This window comes from Nilaparvata lugens, chromosome 4, assembly GCF_014356525.2.
Source record: "Nilaparvata lugens isolate BPH chromosome 4, ASM1435652v1, whole genome shotgun sequence".
NCBI lineage: Eukaryota > Metazoa > Arthropoda > Insecta > Hemiptera > Delphacidae > Nilaparvata > Nilaparvata lugens.
In genome coordinates, this window is record NC_052507.1 from 5,434,630 (window position 1) to 5,457,844 (window position 23,215).

Here is a 23,215-nt window from a genome sequence, read left to right on the forward strand (position 1 = left end):
AGAATAAAAATCTCAGTACCCTTTTTTGAAATATTTTATCACAACAACCTTTTGAAATGTGTATTTTGAGAGTCACCTATTCTGTAAATGGATTTCATATTTTCTTCAAATTTGTAAGTGGAAGTATTATTTTTGCAGTTTTTAGAGATTAATGGATAGTTGCCTTAAGCCTCTCACACACACATAAAATTTTGTTCGTACGGTATTTTGCCATCATTATAGATTCTATAAGAATAAACGGAACTCGACAAAACCATCTGCTTAATCTAATAGAATTTATTTATTTATTTATTTATTTATTTATTCATTTTCTTTACATACAAAGGCTCACAGAGATCCATAAAGAGCCTTATTTACATAATTAAATGAAACAACAATTTAACTTATATACATTTTAAAATATAGAAAATAAAGAAAAGAAAGCAAAAAGCATTTACACAGTTCAAATAATCAAATTAATTACATTCATATAAAGAAAAATGTAAAAAAAAGCAAAAAGCTTTACTCAGAATAATCAAATTAATTTCATTATTATGAAGAAAAATGTGAAAAGAAAGAAGGTAAAACAATCCTTCCCAAAGATTCTAGAGGAAAATACAATTAAAAAAAAACTATTTAAAGATTACAGGACAGAAAATAATAACTAATAAAAAAAAGCTAAGTAAACAGAAAAAGAAAAGTCTTAAACTAGGAGAGTTCCAGCCAGAGTTTACAAAACAAATCATCTCAAAAACGAGCGTCTTATGATAGATTCAGTTCACAATGTTTCTTATATTCATTGAATGAGTTCGAAAAAGGATCAATGTGTTCATTCAAGCTATTAAACAGTCGTAAGGTTTTATGAAGAAATGAGTTGTAATGATGGTTTGTTCTAGCAAAGGGAATCTCAAACAATATATTCCTTCTAGGTCTTGCATATGGTACACTGAAATTAATTAGGCTGATAAAATATGGTAAATGGACGTTATGATTTAAGATATTATATAACAACAATAGGGCATTTAATGATAAGAACGGAATGATAAGATAGGGAATTGATAAGAACGGCAAAAATATAGTACGAACAAAAATCGATTTGTGTGTGACTATAGTGTGTGTAAAATACGCTCTTCAGAGTACGTTTGACAATTGGAAGATTAATTTTAATTATTTATGAGAAACTTTCTCGCTTTCACCACCAACGCTTTCTCGAAACAAAAAAGTTTCTAGCATGTCGAAAATGTCATGTTTTCTGCTCGAAATGTCTCCACATTGACGAACATAATCATTAATTAAAAAAATAACTATAAGTCGGATCTAGACACCAATAGAAAGGAGACATTCTCCCTGTTAATCTGATAAAATATTTATTACGCATTACAACGCTCCATGATTCTGAGAGAAGTGATATTCAAAAGAAAAACAAATCTTCGCGATGTTTCCAATTTTATCATAAAAGTTAAATTTCCTTTCAATCCTTCAACTCTGAAGCATTTCTAGTACTACTAGGATATCGGGAATGATATTCTACATCCTTTCTGACGTTGAATTGAGAATTTGAGTCAGCTGAAATTTCACACGATTTGGCAACCCTGTAATTTCTTCAGATGGAGGGCCAAGTCTCAACTTACACAAACTATAGCCTTAAGCCTCTCACAAATACGTAGATTTTTGTTCGTACGGTATTTTGCCGTCTTTATAAATCCCATTAGATTAAACAAATGATTTCAAACATATGATGTTTGTCAAGTACTGTTTGATCTGATAGAATTCATAAGGACGGCAAAATATCTTACGAACAAAAATCGATGTGTGTGTGCGGTGCTTAAGATTATGAAATCACTACACAAATTTGGATTCAGTTGTTATGTGTATTTCGAGAGTTATGTATTTTGTAAAATTGGATTCTTAATTTTATTCAAATTTTCAAGTGGAAGTATGATTTTGTTGAAGTTTTTGTGAAGAAAATGAATAATTACCTTCGATAATGAAAATTGAATATAGTTGGGTGTTTTTTTCGAGAGTTCCGCATTTTGTAAATGTATAAAAATTTTTTAATATAAATTCCTATTGATAATAAAATTTATAGCCGCAGTTTGTGAAGGAATCTTGAATGTTATGCCCTGTTGCACAGAAGTCTGTTAAATTTTAATCATGATTGAATGACATGAGAACCAATCGGAGATGGTTTCTCAGTAAAGAAGTCTCTTCTGATTGGCAATTGATCACGGTTCAACTTCAACAGGCTTTTGTGCAACCGGACTTGAGAGTGGAAATTTAAAAAGAACAATAGGAACAGGTTCTATTAAATCACTAATGTGTATATTTACCATATAACATCACTTCCACTACAACGCACAATACATTTGTAAGTGGAAGTATGATTCTGTTGCAGTTTTTTTGTGAGAAATGAGTAATTGCCTTCGATAATGAAAATTAACACGAAATTGAATATAGTTGGAAGGTTTATTTTTCGAGAGTTCCGCATTTTATAAATGTATTCGTGCTCGGTTAGTCTCAGATACATCATGTTATGTTATGCCTATATGTTATAATTTCATCATGAAACATCATTGTTCAACATCTGTGTATACAGTATTTAAATTACCTGTCAAACTTGAATTATTATTGTTTACATCAGGACAAATTCCAGGAATGAGAAGTTTGTTTGAGATTGCAAATGGTGTAACAACCGAAACTAATGTGCTATCTCACTGATTCTATGAATCTGCAGTCTACAGCACTGATCACTATTAATATCATCACCAATTGTTATTTTATTGGTTTAAATCACATCACACGACTAATAACACAGTCAGAGAGTATAGAGTAAGAATATAAATAAGGTTAAATGGTTGATGTAATTATGGAGTATAATAACTCGCTTCACTCGCCATATCCGTATAGCCGGGGGCTCCGCCCCCTTTAATTCACATCACACGACTAATAACACAGTCAGAGAGTATAGAGTAAGAATATAAATGTGGTTATATGGTTGATGTAATTATGGAGTATAATAACTCGCTTCGCTCGCCATATCCGTATAGCCGGGTGCTCCGCCCCCTGGACCCTCGACTGACCACCGACTGGATCGTCCGGAAATGAGATCAGCGTGCTCGCTTAGCTCGCCTGCATTTTTCATTTGAGCATGCTTTATTCCATCAGAAAGTCAAAGTACTTAGAAAACACAGAAAAGCTGAGAAAACCGTTGGAAAAACACTGATTTTGGGCGTATCTTTGATGAAATATTAAAGTCACCTCATCACAAAATGTTTAGACCCTCTGTACCAAATTTGAACATTTTCTGTCTATTACTTGATGAAAGAACTGAGAAAACGCAAAAAAACGCTAATTTTGGGCGTATCTATGGCGTTATTTCAAATTCATTCTAACGCAACATTATTACACCCCAGCTGAGCTTCTGTAGTAAATTTGAACATTTTCTGCTCATTTGTTCTCGATAAAGCTGAGAAAGCGCTGAAAACGCTGGAAAAACGCAGATTTTAGGCGTATCTTTGGTGTTATTGCAAATTCCTTCTAACACAACATTATTACACCCTAACTGAGCTTCTGTACTAAATATGAACATTTTCTGTTCATTTGTTCTCAATAAATCTGAGAAAACGCTGAAAAACGCTGGAAAACGCAGATTTTGGGCGTATCTTTGGTGTTATTGCAAATTCCTTCTAACACAACATTATTACACCCTAACTGAGCTTCTGTACTAAATATGAACATTTTCTGTTCATTTGTTCTCAATAAATCTGAGAAAACGCTGAAAAACGCTGGAAAACGCAGATTTTGGGCGTATCTTTGGACATTTTTCCAAATCCGTTCTTAGTGTGCTTCTTAGGGGCCAATTGAACATACCTACTAAATTTCAACGTTTTTGGTTCGATATATTTTTAGTTCTGCGAGTGACTGAGTCAGTGAGTCAGTCAGTCAGTCAGTCAGTGCCATTTCGCTTTTATATTATACTAGCCGTCAGGCTCGCTTCGCTTGCCATATCCGTCTAGCCAGGGGGCTCCGCCCACAATCAATTTTTCCGCTATAAATGCATTTCAATCTTCAACTTGGTGCCAACCTAACAAAGTCAACTCAACTTAATGCCAACCTGACAAAAATTTTTAATTTAGTTACCAGTTAACAACTGTTTCAAAGAGGTACTCTCTCTAGATTATAGTTCTATATTAACATATGGTATGGCCTTTTTTCAATTATAATTAAGAGAATAAGAAGAATATACATGCTAAAAGACGAACATTGAACCCTTAAAAACCACCCTTAGAGTTAAAATATCGCCAAAAGATTTCTTAGTGCGCCTCTAAAGGGCCAACTGAACATACCTACCAAATTTGAACGTTTTTGGTCCGGTAGATTTTTAGTTCTGCGAGTGACTGAGTCAGTGAGTCAGTCAGTCAGTGAGTGCCATTTCGCTTTTATATTATATAGATAGATACTTTATCCTCTCATCAAATAATTCGCAGAATCCCTTGACTACAAGGGATGTACATTTCATGTATGTCTGAATAGAAATGATTGATTGGCTGTTTTCTGAGAGAGAATGTACATTCTGTATTCTCTGGTGACCACATGTGGTAGGCTACTCTTTCTTGCTCATTGAACCATAGACAGAGAACACTTATAAGATTCTTTTATCCTATGTCATAGACTTACTACCCAGGTAGGATCTGAGCTTCAACGTATGCATTCAAGCACGGTACTTTATTCTGTCATCAAATAATTCACAGAACCCCGTAATTATTTCCTGATATCAAAGTATTAGTACTTGATCCATAGGAATTTGTAGAGAAATAAATAATTCCCCCATCCATGCCAATCTCGTCACCTATTGATTTTCATCCATTGAATGAGAAGCATACATGTTTTTTTCAAAAATAGAAAGAAAAATAAAAATCTCAGTACGCTTTTTGAATTAAAAATCTCAGTACGCTTATTTAATCACTACATGTTTCGGAAATTGATGCCATTTTCAAGTGATATGATGTTTTCGCCACACTGCACAGGAAGCAGCTGTTTTCCAGTCCCTACGTAGATCTGAAAGACATTGTTTGCAGACGACTTTCGTCTGACGTCAGAACAGGTTTCTTTCCGGCCTAGGCTAACATGGAACTAAGAAAGATGATCAAAAAAACAGCTGATCAAACAACTTTTCATTATTTGTGTTCATTATTCAATAATTAAAACATTTATAATAATTATCATCTTATTGTCTTTTGGAAGAATAAAAAAGTATGAACTCAACCTCCCACATAATTGAACATCATCTTTCAGGTTATTTAGACAAATCAGAATAAAAAATAAAAATAATTGGACAATTTCCTGATATTCAGATTACCTCAAATTTGCTAGAGCTATCACCTTCCACCTCTGCTTTCGGAAGTGCTTAGTGAATAACTATTCTCATAATTATATAATTATATTGTTTATTTTTGTGTGTGGCGAAAAATAGCGTTTGCACCACGGGCAAAAATGTTTTTCCGGCTCTCAATCTTTTCTAGTCCTCGGACTTGAAAACCGATTTCGAGCCGGAAAAATCTAATTTTGTGCTCTAGGTGGGAAATATATTATACTATATACTATACTATTTTCACATGCTGACATTTCAAAGTGGATTTCACTGTGGCAGCTTCCAGGAAATATCAAAAATACTCTACGGAATATTTAAAATCACGCCAGTGGAGAACTATTACAATTGAATTCGAATGCTATTATTGGAGTTGATTATATTTGCATGCTCCAGAATTTCCAATTAACTCAGTTTGCACTTTTCCATCTGAATAATGTACCTGATTACAGAATGAATCAGCAGCTCTACCTGTAACTGATGCTGTGATTCATTCATAATGAGTAATTGAAATCAACGGTAGAGGTTGATTCCATTAACTGAAGTTTCAGTGAACACAGGTTTTACTGTGTCCATTATTCCATTTGAAAAGGTTTATTCATAATATCGTAGAGGGCTCCATCATTGAAAATGTGGAGAACTTGATGAAATAACTGAGAAAACGCAAAAAACGCTAATTTTGGGAGTATCTTTGGCGTTATTTCAAATTCCTTTCAACACAACATTATTACACCCTAGCTTAGCTTCTGTACTTAATTTTAACAATATTTCCGTTCATTTGTTCTCGATAAATCTGAGGAAAAGCAAAAATCCGCTGGGAAAATGCTAATTATGGGCGTTTCTTTGATGTTATTTGAAATTCCTTCTAACACAACATTATTACACCCTAACTGATCTTCTGTACTAAATTCAAACAATTTCTGTTCATTTGTTCTCGATAAAGCTGAGAAAACGCTAAAAAACGCTGGAAAAACGCAGATTATGGGCGTATCTTTGACGTTAATGCAAATTCCTTTTTACACAACAATATTACACCCTAGCTTAGCTTCTGTACTAAATTTGAACATTTTCTGTGCATTTGTTCTCGATAAAGCTGAGAAAACGCTAAAAAACGCTAGAAAAACGCTGATTTTGGGCATTTCTTTTGATATTTTTTCAAATCCGTTCTTAGTGCGCCTCTAAAGGGCCAACTGAACATACCTACCAAATTTGAACGTTTTTGGTCCGGTAGATTTTTAGTTCTGCGAGTGAATGAGTCAGTGAGTCAGTCAGTGAGTGAGTGCCATTTCGCTTTTATATGAATAATACAAAAGATAGATATCGATAATAATAAATGACAATAGCATAGAGAAACTCTAGTATCGCTCATCTGTGGTAATAGTGAACTAGAGTCATAGTTCTATGATCAGATGGTGAGTGAGATTTAGTTTCAAACAGAATACAACGTCTAACCCCCTCTTTCCAACTGGTATCATTACAAGGAACAACAGTGGTCCCAGAACAGAACCTTGTGGTACTCCAAATTCAAGATAAGAATATAAAAAATATATCACAAAATGGATTCTATTTTTGTGGCTAATTCATGTTTCACACACTGAGCCGTGGTAAAACAAAATAAGTGTATATATTCCTGTTCCCTTTTATATTAGTGAAAGTGAACGAATTCAATTCGAGAGATTTCCATGATAGTTTATGAAATAACTTCATAGTACCCTATTTCAAAAGGGTTAATATAATGTTATGAATGAAAATTAGTAGCCCTGAATACTTTCTGCGGTTAGCGATTGTGATTTCATGAGAATATTTTTGAAAAATATTGAATAGACTTGAATATCATGCCCGTGTAAAGTAGGCCTACCTATACAAAACATCTTATCTGATTTCACCATCTCATTCAAATGAAATTTGTGTCGTTGAATGTCCTCTATCATTAAGTTGGCGAAGATAAGTTTCAAGTTTACTTGAAGAAGAGGGGACACCCACCGTTGAACGATTGTGGAGTCAGCTGAAAATGACTCCCGAAACTTTTAGGGGGATAATTTCCACCTCTTGATGTAATTTGCGACTGCAGCAAGCTTGTACAATGCGAGCATAAATCACCTTATCTTTTTCGGGGCCTACAGTGCAAAATGCTACATCTTTATCACAGTATTTCTGTCTTGAACCACAGATTCAGGCCTGGTAGTCTGTGCTTGAAAATTTCCTTGATCGATGAAAGGATCCTACGTGACTGTCAAATTTCAATGGCTTGATTTAATTATTTTTTGTGGTTTTTCATTAATTTTTTTTCAGTTACAGCATGATAGTTTCGCCCCTAGTGAAACCAAACTCTCCTGTGGAGGCTGATGTTTCAGATCTGATCATGCATATCGATTGATTTCCGTCCTCATAAAAAAAGTAAATTCGTATGGCTTTTTGTTGGTGGGGAGTCCCTTGCGGGAAGGTCCCACCGCCTGAATATATAATTTAAGCCGTCAATGGGCCTTACGACTGTCATACTTCAGCCGGGACCGACAGTTTTCCGTCCTCATAGATCCTATTAGATTGAACATAACTTATCATACACATGATGAACATATGTGTTTGTCAAGTTCCGTTCAATCATCCTGTAAGGATGGAAAAATGAAAATGTTGTTAATAACTTTGGTGTTAACGCAGCTTCAGATAAAAAGATTATTAATACTTGACTAATTGAACTATTCAATATTTCCAATTCAACTCCTGACTTTTCCAAATTACATTTTCCTACAGTTACATTGGAAAGTGACCATTCCTGCACTGATTACAGAACGCAAAGAATCACTTTTCCGCTATAGTGCGCAAAGTATTACTTTGCGCACTCTAATACTTTGCGTATTATCTTGCAGTCATCCCAATCAGCTGTAACCAATAACATTGTTAGCGTGAATTTTGAATGCGAATTTGTTCTATCTATATTTTTTCTGATTTCTAAATAAATAAGAATGAGAAATCATTAGATTATACATTTTGAATATCATTAATTATTCATCATTTCAAATAATATTTTTTTCATTCATAAATTGATTGGTTGAAAAATTATTTAGAGATTAAGATTTACTCAAAATTATTCAGATTAATTGGATTAATTTAATTTTCGATTTCAATAAATTATCGATTATTAATTTTCAATTGGATTATCAAGTTAAAAATAAATTAAAGTTGTTAATTGTAGCAAAATTATACAGACAAACATTTGATGGATTTCAGCCATCATTTTACCCATAATCAACCACTTCTCATATTCAATGGTAACTGTAGGAAAAATTTAATGTGAAATACATGAGCAAAGTTCCTCTGCTGCACTCAAGAAGCCATTCCGCCCTCGACTATGGCTCCTGCGAGCGTTTCTTTCGGTGCAGCAAACCGTCACTTTGCGCACTAGTTGCACAAATAACTATTTCCTACAGTTACTTTGAAAAGTGGCCATTCCTGCACTGATTACAGAACGCAAAGAATCACTTTTCCGCTCCAGTGCGGGAAAATTTTTTTCTGCACTCCAGATTTGCAACATGGCAACACAAAATAGTTGGTGGGTTATATGTAGGATTAGTGCACGAAAACAGAAAATACGTTGGTAACAATGACTGTGGTTAGATTTAGATAAGAATCATTTCAATGGCTACCCTACATTTATGATAAAATCCCAATCTAGAAATCCAAAACAAGTATAATGTTCATCTAAATCATAATTAAATAATCATCGTTTACGAATTCTCACCATTTAATAATAAATAATAGTTCTTTTCTATTGATAATTATTATTTCAACTGCAAGCAATGAGAAAAGTAGCAAATATACATTATAAAATTCGAATTTTGAGGTTAAATGATTACCGTTCGATATCCATATGAATAAAAAACATAAGAATACTATAATAAATATTCGCTGTTGTCTATGTTATTTTTAGAAATATTTTTCAGTTTACTTTGAGCATTTTTCTCGGTAATTTGAGCAAAAGTCTAAATTTCTGAATCCTGTTTCTGTAGTTTTTAGCTGGATGAAACAAACTTAGGTACGATTCTTCCCGCTAGGTCGCGCGCTTGTGGGTTCAGCCATCTTGTTGTGTTCAGCCATCTTGCAGGTCGGTTCAGCCAATCAACTGTTGGCGTGTATTTTGAATGCGAATTTTTTGTTCTATCTGTTTTTTTCTGATTCTTGAATGAATAAAAATGAGAACTTTGGCTGAGAATTTTCAACTTCAATTGGATTATTAATTTTTAAATGACTTAAGGTTGTTATTAATAACAGCATCACACACACAAACATTTGATGGATTTCAGTCATCATTTTACCCATAATCATTTAATCAACCATTTCTCATATTCAATGGTAACTGTAGGATAAAATTAATGTGAAATACGTGAGCAAAGTTACTCTGCTGCACTCAAGAAACCATTCCGCCCTCGCCTACGGCTTGTGCGTGAAATTTTCTTTCGGTGCAGCAAACTGTCACTTTGCGCACTAGTTAACTATTCCAGTTTCAATTTGTTCTAAAAGACGAATAGTTCGATCATTCTGTTTTTCTCTTCCGATCATAATATTTGTATGATGTTAAAATTGTATAAATAAATGAAGTAAAACTAAAACTGGTTAATAATATCCATCCAAACAAGTCACACTTTTCACTATAAACAATGCGAAATCGATAACAGAGATAAATCCTCTGCCAGACTTCGGTTACGCTGAAACAAAAACATAAAAACAAGCATGGTAGAGCATGACCCATTTATTTTACGAGATGCGAAACACTAGAATTGAAAAAAGTTTGAGTTTGGCGGTGGTGGTTACTTGTTTTTGCCCTGTTAAAACCGTACCAACATAGATACAGCCCCCAACCTTGGGTTGGTTCCCCCCCTGCTTCACCCAACCACCCTAAAACTCACTCCGGGTGACTTCATGTTTTTGTGTTACAATATGAACGCTTGTTGCACTTCTCACTCTTTCTCTCTCTGTTTTGGTCCATTTCTCTCTTTCTCACTCCCTCTCTCTCTCTCTTTCTCTTCCTCCTCCTCTCAAAATAATATAGATAGTGGTCAAACAGACTGTCCAGTTCTGAAATTGTAACAAATTAATTACGATAATAAGTTGTGATCTGATTCTTGGTTTTATTTATTTGTCTCTCTCTCTCTCTCTATCCGTCTCCCTCTTCCTCCCACCCTCTCTCTCTCTCTCATCTCTCTCTCTCTCTCTCTCTCTCTATGAAGGTTGAGTGCAAGAGAGGGCCGGCTGCGCCCTAACTCCGCCCTCCTAGGTAAAAATAAAGGCAGCTATTCTATTCTATTCTATTCTCTCTCTCTCTCTCTCTCTATTTCTCTCTCTCTCTCTCTCTCTCTATGATGATTACCTATTAACCTGTTATAGAATGAATTGTATTTATATATATATATTATATAAACTCATTCTATTTTAATTATCCACTGCATACTGCTGTATATTACTGAATGTTGATTACCCTGATCTACTTTCAGCCTACTCCATTTTAATAATCAATGATTTGATCTTACTTACTTATATAAATATTTTACTCTATCAATTTTCTGTTTCTTTTCTCTCAAATCTTCATATTAATTGAAACTTTTACAATATTTCCATTTATAAATAATTTTTGGTAGAGAGTTAGTGGGAAGGATACTTCGAATATTCTTTCCGAAGAATGGACATTGATATGTCCAAAGCTCCGCCAATCTATGTAGATGCATAACAATATAATTATCTATAGTTATTACAAATTGCTTTATTCATATCATTTACAGTTCAATAATTATTTTCTTAGTCCATATTATGTGAATTCGTCTATAATTTTTCTGTATTGTAAGCTATTCTATATAAGTGCATAAGCCAGTATATATTGTAATCTACATAAATAAAGTACTCAATCAATCAATGTAGATATGCTTTAATATAATGCCTTTTATATATGCTTTAATCTAAAAATAATGCCTTTTACTCACTCGAGGAATACCTGAATACCTGAATTGAATGTAATGTAGATATGCTTTATCTGCTCAATTTGTATCGATTTTCTGTTCAATTGTGTGTAGCCTACTTTTTAAAAGTATGTATTATGACTTGCCTAATGCTATAATTGTAGCCTGATGGTTAATAAAACTAATCTTGAATCTTGAATCTTGAATCAATCAATCAATCTTTCACTCTCTTTACCTCTCTCTCTCTAACTCTCTCTCTCCCTTCATCTCTCTCTCACTCTCTCTCTCTCTCTTCTCTCTCTCTCTCTCTCTCTCTCTCTCTCTCTCTCTCTCTCTCTCTCTCTCTCTTCCTCTTCCTCTTGCTCTCAAAATAATATAGATAGTGGTCGAACCGACCGTTCAGTTCTGACATTGTAACAAATTAATTACGATAATAAGTTGTGATCTGATTCATTCTAAACTTTTTGTTTTATTTCTTTGTGTGCCAATGGTTGATACCAATAGCCGTGCAACTGACGTTTTCATTACAACTGACATTCGGTACAACATTTTAATTATTCTAATCATTTCCCTCCAGAAAAAGGAGTAAAACATTCTATTGTAACTGATAATCTGCAACCATACTCAATTCAATTAATTTCACCAAAAACAGAAATAAAAAAAATTATTTCAATGTATGTAGATGATCATAAATCAACCACACCAACGCTAAAGTGAGGTCCACGTTATAATGACAGTGTTTGATTAGCAATGGTATTCTTGTCTATCATTCAACAAAACGAATAGCGCTATCTCTTTCTCGCTTTGCTCTGTTGTCATAATTTTAGAGAATTGTGTTCTCTTTATCAATAAATAAAAATAACGAGCGAAGCTCGGTGCCCCGATATTTAATAATTAAAAAAAATAAGAGAAAAAAGAAAATTGCAAGATCGTCTTTCAACAATGTAGAATTAATAATTAATTAACAAAATATCTCATCCTCATTATGAAAATTCATTATGGAATTATTGAAAATTATAACTTCTTGCTTGATAAAATATAATTAATTATTTTAAACGATAATGAACAGTTCATATTACATCAATAAACCTGTATCAGCTACCGTCTATAGAAGGCATTGACAAGACAGAGGATCGGCAACGTTGTTCTCCTATCTTTCTCCGCTGCCATTATTTATTTATTTATTCGTGGACAGAATCACAAATCATATAAATATGATTAGGAAGGAACAACAGGCTTGGCCCAAATCTATTCCATTCCCAAATTTTGATAAATTAATTAAATGTCCAAAAAATAGGTTATGTTTCTACTGTAAAACGTTCAAGTTCAATTTTCGTCCAAAAATATATATATATAAGCTAAACATTTTGAATTTAGAGAAATTAAAACATCAAACTATATTTAAATATAACACTTGATTATCACTTCATATTGAATTAATCAAGTTATTTTTATTTATATTATAACGTGGACCTCACGATACAAAAGCTGTCATACCTTTTAGAGTTTCTTTCTTTCAGCAAATCCAATCCAATCATGTTTTTCTCATAGTGGAGCTCCGTGAAGTCAACGTAAGTTCATCCTCTGCTTTTGAATAAATGATAAGTTGCGCTGAAAAATATATTTCCCTTTTTTTCAGAGTACGACACAGCCACTGCTAAAGATATGGTCGACCATCTAACGCTAACCATGACGCAGGTTGAGAATGAGTTACATCATCGCATCTTAGCCAAAAATCAGGTATTTATTGTTTACAAGTGAGAATTAAAACTTAAGCTGCTTAGTTAGATAATTAAAAAACTATAATCTCATATTTATTTATTCATTCATTGTATAAAACACTATAATCAACATTATTCATAAATTATTTTACACTAGCAGGAGACCCAAGGGTTTAATTAAAAACTGTATACCATAGTGAGGTTCTCGTTATAATGGCAGTGCAGAAAGATAGGAGAAAACGTTGCCGATCCTCTGTCTTGTCAATGCCTTTGATAGACGGTAGCAGATACAGGTTTATTGATGTAGTATTAACTGTTATTTCTTTTTTTAAATAATCAATTAAATTTCATTGAGCAAGGAATTATATTTTTCAATAATTTTGTAATGAATTTTCATAATTGAGATGAAATATTATGTTAATTGATTATTAATTCTACATTGTTAAAAGACGATCTGGCAACAGAGCAAAGCGAGAGAGAGAAAGCGCTATCCGCTTTGTTGAATGATAGACAAGATACGGCAACGTTGCCCTACTTGGCCTATACTTGTTTTATACTTGTCATTGGCAATAAATGGATTTGATTTGATCTTTTGTCTTGTCAATCAATGCCTTCTATAGACGGTATCTGATATAGTTTTATTGATGTAATAATAACTGTTCATTCTCGTTTAAAATAATCAATTATATTTTATGAAGCGACATTATATTTTTCAATAATTTTATAATGAATTTCCAATATAAATTAAGATGAAATATTTTGTAAATCGATTATTAATTCTACATTGTTGGAAGACGATCTGGCAACAGAGCAAAGCGAGAGAGAGGTAGCGCTATCCGCTTTGATGAATGATAGACAAGGATGGCAATACCATTGCTAAACAAACACTGCTATTATTACGTGGACCTCATTTAATTTTTCTTAAATTATTTAAAATTCTTCAAGATTTCAGTTGGTCAAGTTTTCAGTTTGTCAAGTTTTTGATTAAACCCTTGCAGAACACGGGTTACGTACTGTAGCGTAACTCGTGTTCCGCAAGAGTTTTATCAAAAACTCGACAAACTGAAAACTTGACCTACTGAAATCTTGAAGAATTTTAAATAGACACATAAACATGTTTCATAAATTGAGAATCTATATGCAAAGTTTCAAGATAATCAGTCCAGTATTTCAGCCGTGATAATGCGTCATTCGTGAATTTCCTATCCCCTACGTGTATAAACAAATTCTTTCCTTTACAATATTATAGACTAGCAGCTAACCCGTGCTTCGCAAGGGTTTGATTGAAAACTTGACAAACTAAAAACTTGATGTAATGAAATCTAAAGAACTGAGAAAAGTCTCTTTTAAAACTTGACCTACTGAAATCTTGAAGAATTTTAAATAGGCATATGAACATATTTGATAAATTATTGTGAATCTATATGCAGAGTTTCAAGATAATCAGTCCAGTATTTCAGCCGTGATAATGCGTCATTCGTGAATTTCCTATTCCCTACACGGGAATAAACAAATACTTTCATTTATTATATTATAGACTTGCAGATAACCCGTGCTTCGCAAGGGATTGATTGGAAACTTGACAAACTAAAAACTTGACGTAATGAAATCTCAAGAACTGAGAAAAGTCTCTTCTAAAACTTGACAAACTGAGAACTTTGCGCGATGTAATCTTGAAGAATTTTAAATAGACATATAAACATCTTTGATGAATTGAGAATCTATATGCAAAGTTTCAAGATAATCAGTCCAGTAGTTCAGTCATGATGATGCGTCATTTGAGAATAAAATTCTCTATCCCATATGTGTATAAACAAATTCTTCCCTATATTATATTGTACTAGCCGTCAGGCTCGCTTCGCTCGCCATATACGTCTAGCCAGGGGGCTCCGCCCCCTGGACCCCGACTGGATCGTCCAAGAATGAGATCAGCAGGCTCGCTTCGCTCGCCTGCATTTTTCATTTGAGCATTTTTATCATATGTTAGGACAATCCAGTCGGGGGTTCAGACTAAACGTCTGGCTAAACGGATATGGCGAGCGAAGCGAGCCTGACTGCTAGTAAAATATAATATTCCCAGGATTGAAGTAGCAGTTCCCAATCAATTTTTCCGCGATAAATGCATTTAAATCTTCAACTTGGTGCCAACCTAACAAATTCAACTCAACTTAATGCCAACCTGACAAAATTATTAATTTAGTTGCCAGTTAACAACTGTTTCGAAGAGGTACTCTATCTAGATTATAGTTCTATAGTAACATATGATATGGAAATTTCAATTATAATTAAGGGATTGGGAGAAGAAGAATATACATGCTAAAAGACGAACTTTGAACCCTTAAAAACAACCCTTAGAGTTAAAATATTGCCAAAAGATTTCTTAGTGCGCCTCTAAAGGGCCAACTGAACATACCTACCAAATTTGAACGTTTTTGGTCCGGTAGATTTTTAGTTATGCGAATGATTGAGTGAGTCAGTCAGTCAGTCAATCAGTGAGTGAGTGCCATTTCGCTTTTATATTTATAATTATAATTATAGACTAGCAGGAAACATGTGCTCCGCTAGGATCTTAAAACTCGACAAACTGGAAACTTGACGTGATGCAATCTTGAAGAATTTAAAATTTGCCTATAAACATCTTCGATAAATTGTGAATCTATTTACAAAGTTTCGAGTTAATCAGTCCAGTAGTTTAGTCGTGATGATGAGTCATTCGTGAATTTCCCATCCCGTACGTGTATAAACAAATTCTTTCCTTTATTATAATTATAGACTAGCAGGTAACCCGTGCTCCGCTAGGATCTAATTTAAATCTTGACAAACTGTAAACTTGACGTAATGAAATCTAAAGAACTGAGAAAAGTCTCTATTAAACTTGACAAACTGAAAACTTGACCTACTGAAATCTTGAAGATTTTTTAATAGACATATAAACATCTTCGATAAATTAAGAATATATTATGTGTAAAGTTTCAAGATAATCAGTCCAGTAGTTCAGTCATGATGATGCGTCATTCGAAAATTTTCTATCCCGTACGTGTATAAACAAATTCTTTCCTTCATTATATTATTATAGACTAGCAGAAAACCCGTGCTTCGCTAGGATCTAATTGAAAAATTGACAACTTGAAAACTTTACGTTATGAAATCTTGAAGAATCTAAAATTTGAATATAAACATCTTCGATAAATTGAGAATCTATTTGCAAAGTTTCGAGTTAATCAGTCCAGTAGTTTAGTTGTGATGATGCGTCATTTGTGAATTCTCTTTCCCATACGTGTATAAACAAATTCTTCCCTATATTATATTATATTATAGATTAACCAGCAGAATCGAGTCACGTCATGTCACGTCGTGTCTCAATATACGACCAGCCTAAGCCAAGTTCTTATAGAAAAGACAGCAAAGGTGGATATCACATAATATATTGGTGTAATAACAACTGTTAAGCTGCGTACACATATACGCTCTTCCAACCCGCACCGAGCACGCTCCTCCCTCGTACCGCCCTCGTACCGCCCTCGTACCACCATCGAACCACAGTCGCTCCGCCCACGCACCCATCATGAACGTTACGGAAGATGTTAGATCTTCTCGCGTTCCCCGGTCGAACCACTGTTGCTCCCTGGTCGATCATCAATCGCTCTGCTGGAGTGACGTTCGGTTGCGGAGCAGAGCGACAGTCTGTACGCACCTTTACTTACACCTGTAGGCAACATAATTTTCCCAATGTAACAATTTCTACTTTCCTTGCCCTATTACCATAGGTAAGGAAAGTATTGCTTTCCGAAAAAAATTAAGTTACCCCAATTTTTAAATTTCTTCACGTTTCAAGGTCCCCTGAGTCCAAAAAAGTGGTTTTTGGGTATTGGTCTGTATGTGTGTGTGTGTGTGTGTGTGTATGAGTGTATGTGTGTGTGTGTGTATGAGTGTATGTGCGTCTGTGTACACGATATCTCATCTCCCAATTAACGGAATGACTTGAAATTTGGAACGTAAGGTCCTTACAATATAAGGATCCGATACGAACATTTTCGATCTAATGCAATCCAAGATGGCGAGAATGTTGTCAAAAACAGGGGTTTTCTCGAAAACGGCTCCAACAATTTTTATTAAATTTTTACCTAAAATATGTCAAAAAAAAGGGTTTTTCTCGAAAACGGCTCCAACAATTTTGATCAAATTTTTACCTAAAATAGTCATTGATAAGCTCTATCAAATGCCACAAGTCACATATCTGTAAAAATTCCAGGGGCTCCACCCCATCTATGCAAAGTTTGATTTTAGATTATCAGGCTTCAGATACAATTAAAACAAAAAATTCCAAGTGAAAAAGATTAAGCATGAAAATCTCTACAATTAATGTTCAGTAACATTTCCACCTTAAATTTGAAATTAGCTCGAAATTCAAGAAAATGTTATTATTTCAATTGCAAACTGTTGGCAACTGTTGATTCTATTAAATCATTCACTACGAAGAGATAGCAGACTTCGTTTGTCTGCAGCGCTATAGTCCTGTTACGAGCTGGCTTAGATATTTGAATAGTAGACTTGAGATGCGCGGGAACACTAGCGTCAGGTTATCAATTTTCATAACGGCAAGGAAAGTTGTGTGAGTGCGCCACACCAGATTTTTTAATGTTAACTCGAGTTGATAATCCTAGTAGTTCTTTTCCATGTAGCTATGTGACGCTGGTTGCCTCTCATACTGTGCCGTTCTTACACTCTCATTCACCTAAAACAGTAATAATAGACAGTAGTTGATCGTAATCAGCTTAACAAAATAACGGAGTTAACAAAAATCGGCTTAAACTGTGGAACAAAGACGACCTATAGTGAGGTCCACGTTAAATTTCAGTGTTTGATTAGCAATGATATTGCTATCCTTTTTTATCATTCAACAATGCGGATAGCGCTGTCTGTTTCTCGCTTTGCACTGCTTCCAGATCGGCTTTTAACAATGTAGAATTGATAATCAATTACAAAATACTTTATCTTAATTATGGAAAGTCATTATGAAATTATTGAGAAATATTATTTCTCGCTTGATAAAAAATAATTGATCATTTTAAACGAGAATGAACAGTTGATATTAAATTAATAAACCTGTATCAGCTACCATCTATAGAAGGCATTGACAAGACAGAGCATCGGCAACGTTTTTCCCTTATCTTTCTCCACTGCCATTATAACGTGGACCTCACTATAGGAGATTTGATTCTCTCTCCTAGCTTTGATCACCCCTGTTAAATAAATTTTCAAAAAAGAGAATGAACAGGTTATAATTATTACATCAATAAACCTGTATTAGCTACCATCTATAGAAGGCATTGACAAGACAGAGGATCGGCAACGTTGTTCCCTTATCTTTCTCCACTGTCATTATAACGTGTACCTCACCATAGGATATTTGATTCTCTCTCCTAGCTGTGATCACCCCTGTTAAATAAATTTTCAAAAAAGAGAATGAACAGTTAATATTACATCAATAAACCTGTATCAGCTACCATCTACAGAAGGAATTGACAAGACAGAGGATCGGCAACGTTGTTCCCTTATCTTTCTCCACTGTCATTATAACGTGGACCTCACTATAGGTGATTTGATTTTCTCTCTTCGCTGTGATCACCCCTGTTAAATAAATTTTCAAAAAAGAGAATGAACAGTTAATATTACATCAATAAACCTGTATTAGCTACCATCTACAGAAGGAATTGACAAGACAGAGGATCGGCAACGTTGTTCCCTTATCTTTCTCCACTGTCATTATAACGTGGACCTCACTATAGGTGATTTGATTTTCTCTCTTCGCTGTGATCACCCCTGTTAAATAAATTTCCAAAAAAGAGAATGAACAGTTAATATTACATTAATAAACCTGTATTAGCTACCATCTACAGAAGGAATTGACAAGACAGAGGATCGGCAACGTTGTTCCCTTATCTTTCTCCACTGTCATTATAACGTGGACCTCACTATAGGTGATTTGATTTTCTCTCTTCGCTGTGATCACCCCTGTTAAATAAATTTCCAAAAAAGAGAATGAACAGTTAATATTACATTAATAAACCTGTATTAGCTACCATCTACAGAAGGAATTGACAAGACAGAGGATCGGCAACGTTGTTCCCTTATCTTTCTCCACTGTCATTATACGTGCACTATATACCATTGGATATCTCCTTAGGCTATCTTTTCTCCATGGTTCCATGTTGCAATATTTTATTGATGGCATGGTAACCAATTTGTTGACGTGGTACTGAATGTAGCGGCTAACCCCTTATTAATGACTATAACAATATATATAATGACCTTATAGCAGGTAACCCGTTCTTCGCAAGGGTCTATTTTGAAACTTGACAAACTGAAAAATTGACGTAATGGAATCTTGAAGAATTGATAATAGGCCTATAACTATCCTCGATTAATTCTTCACAAGGATTGAAGGTTTTCCCAATACATGGATATCCATAGTTGGAAAAACCCTTCAATCTTCCATCCTTTTTCGCACCTCTCTCTGTTTATTTAGTTTCAATGTGTATTGTTGTTGTTGCTTGCATGTATTCTTTTTGTTAATCTCTGTATTATTTGTTAATTAAGAATTTATATGTAAAATTCCAAGTGAATCAGTCCAGAAATTCAGTCATGATGATGCGTCAAACATAATTTTCCTATCCCGTACGTGTATAAGCCAGTTCTTTACTTTATTATAATAGTATAGATATAGATAGATGGGTGATTTATCAGTATCTTTGAATGAGAATGACTTTTGAACGGTTTGAGATATCAATGTGCGGTTTTCACCATTCATTTTCTCTTGAAATTCTGTATCTTTGAAAGATTTATTATCATTTATTATCTCATTTTGTATCATATGACCACCTTCCAATATAAAACATGTAGTTTGATTCAAAATGGCGGTTCCAAGATGGTGGAGCAAAATTTTGACGCGACAGAAAATCAGTTATTTTTACTCAATCACAACTATAATCTAATTTTCCTTTTAAAAGAAATGTTCAGCTATTTCTATACAACAACTGGAAGCATGAAAAATTGAAAACGTGACGTAATGGAAGCTTGAAGAATTGAAAATATACCTATAACAATTCTCGGTTATTTAAGAATATTTATACAAAATTTCAAGTAAATCAGTTGAGTAGTTCAGACGGTATGATACGTCAAACATAATTTTCCTATCCCGTACGTGTATGAGCCAGTTCTTCACTCTATTAAAGTACTAGCAGGTAACCCATGCTTCGCAAGGGCTATTTTAGAACTTTAAACACTGAAAACTTGATGTGATAAAATATTTGAAAATTGAAAATAGGCATATAACCAACCATCCTCGATAAAGAATCTTTATGCAAAATTTCAAGTCAATCAGTCCATTAGTTCAGACATGATGATTAACTTGCAATTTAAAAATTTAAGCAATTTAGAAATGCGTCAATAGTTATTTTCCTATCCCGTACGTGTATGAGCCAGTTCTTTCCTTTATAAAAGTATAGATATGGATAGATGGGTGATTTATCAGTATCTTTGAATGAGAATAACTTTTGAACGGTTTGAGATATCGATGTGCGTATTCCACCATTAATTTTCTCTTGAAATTCTGTATCGTTGAAAGTCATGTAACATATGACCACCTTCCAATATAGAAGATGTAGCTGGATTCAAAATGGCGGTTCCAAGAAGGCGGACCAAAATTTTGATGCGACAGAAAATCAGTTATTTTTAATCGAATAGTATAGGATAGTATAGGATCCCCAATCACACCTATCATCTGATTTTCCTTTTAAAAGAAATGTTCAGCTGCTCCTACGCAACAACTGTAAGCATGACAAAATGAAAACATGACGTAATGGAATATGGAGAATTGAAAATAGGCCTATAACCATCCTCGGTAAATTAAGAATCAATTATATGCAATATTTCAAGATAATCAGTCCAGTAGATCACACCTGATGATGCGTCAAATAAAATATTCCTATCCAGTACGTGTATAAGCCAGTTCTTTACTTTATCTATATAATAAAATATAAAGAAATGGCACTCACTCACTGACTGACTCACTCACTCGCAGAACTAAAAATCTACCGGACCAAAAAGTTCAAATTTTGTATGTATGTTCAATTGATCCTTTAGAGGCGCACTAAGAACGGATTTGGATAAATTTCCAAAGATACGCCCAAAATCTGCGTTTTTCCAGCATTTCTCAGCTTTATCGAAATCAAATGAACAGAAAATGTTCAAATTTAGTACAGAAGATCAGCTAGTGTGTAATAATGTTGTGTAAGAAGGAATTTGCAATAACGTCAAAGATACACCACAAATCTGCGTTTTCCAGCGCTTTTTTCTTGCTTTTTCTCAGATTCATCGAAAATAAATGAACAGAAAATGTTCAAATTCACTACAGAAGCTCAGCTGGGGTGTGATAATGTTGTGTTAGAAGGAATTTGAGATAACGCCAAGAATACGTCCAAAATTAGCAGTTTTTTGCGTTTTCTCATCTCTATCTCCAAGTAATAGACAGAAAATGTTCAAATTGCACTAAATAATTGAAATTAATCCGCACTACTAATACCGTAGTGAATCCGCACTACTTCGAGGAAGTTATTTGACTGATGGAATGAAGCATGCTAGAATGAAAAATGCAGGTGAGCGAAGCGAGTCCGCTGATCTCATTTTTGGACGATCCAGTGGGGGGTCCAGGGGGCAGAGCCCCCTGGCTAGTCGGATATGGAGAGCGAAGCGAGCCTGATGGCTAGTTATAGTATAGATTATTGATTAAGAATGTTTTGAATAATAGTTATTTGACTATTCCCATTCAGGCCGGCAAAGCAAGTATGAATAATCCTGTTAGAACTCATGGAAATCTCATTGAAGAAATTGAGCTCAAGTCATTGATTGAATTGCAAGTAATTCTGAATGATTAAATAAATAATAAAATGATAATAATAATAATGATTGATATACCAGAAAATAAATTCATCCTTTTCAACTCTTTGCAGCTACACTATGATTTTTGCTGACAAAAATCCTCTATCCCCCCAACATAATCCCTTATTCTCCATCATCTTACTCAACAAAAATGTCTAAGATCCCATCACACTGTTTCCAACATAAAGAAAGCAGTCATGCAGTCCTGTGAGAGAGAGGAACTCATCGATTTTTCATCGTAAAATGTTTCCTTCTCTGTCAGTTTGGGCGAAGATAAGACATAGTTTCCTTCGCGCCCTCCAGCCTTATCGCTAAACGAGAAATCAAAAACAACATAGAAACTGTGTGGATTCCCCCATCAATCTGCTGTTGGAAATCTTTTTCCTAACCTCGAGAAAAGTTTCTTCATCTGAATTCAGTGGGCCAACATCACCTCAGTGATCCATCAAACAGTTATTCTGGGTTACTAGTGACAACGGAGCTTCAGGTAGGAATATATTATCATGTCGAATACAAGTATATGATGTCAAGTACAAATTTATTAGCGTGTGGGTGGTGAATGATGAAACATTCTGGAATCAGGCAAAGTACAGTATAGACTATAGCATATCTCCAGGTTCATCTCGATTATAATTAATCAGATTTGAATGTAACGACTCAGAATAATTACAACCAATAATGTAATTAGTAAAAACGAGATATAAGTAGACCTCGGGAAATATGAGAATAAAATATGGAATATGTAGTAACTGCTAGAAAAAATTGATTTGAATTTCAGATTTACTATATCATACAATGGATCATAATCTATTCAGAAGAAGACGAAGAAGAATAAGAAGAAGATGAAGAAGAAGAAGACAGGAGAATTGCCTTTTTTCCAAAGCTAGGATGATAGATAATTATATATAAGTCGGTATTTCATTACAATACATCCAAGCAATACAAAATTATACAGCACCAAGTAAACGTACTAAGAACTAGTGCAATTATACAATATGATAGAATACATAAATAAATAAATTTTGTTATCGTAAACCAACATTGGCAATTGACAAAGTCACACAGTCAACAATATATAGAACACAAAATCACAAACTACAATCATTCAGGTACTATCAAAAAATCAGTTCAAACAATAAAACGGTCTTGCAGCAAGTGGAATACAATGACAAATACAATACAACTTTTCTCGTCTATCATCATTGAACTAATTCCAATACTTCAATGATTTCTCCAGAGTCTGTCGAAATTCTTGAAGT

The 23,215-nt window shown here is 34.1% G+C and overlaps 1 protein-coding gene across 2 annotated transcripts in view; it reads left to right on the forward strand.

Annotated features, from left to right (window-relative positions):
- The window catches only part of LOC111043462 (nephrin), a 227,446-nt gene that overhangs the window by 189,093 nt on the left and 15,138 nt on the right, over positions 1-23,215 (forward strand). For both annotated transcript variants that reach the window (XM_039425564.1, XM_039425565.1), the window contains exon 13: positions 12,935-13,035. The gene's annotated coding sequence lies outside the window, so the exon portion shown is untranslated. The remainder of the gene's footprint in view (positions 1-12,934; positions 13,036-23,215) is intronic.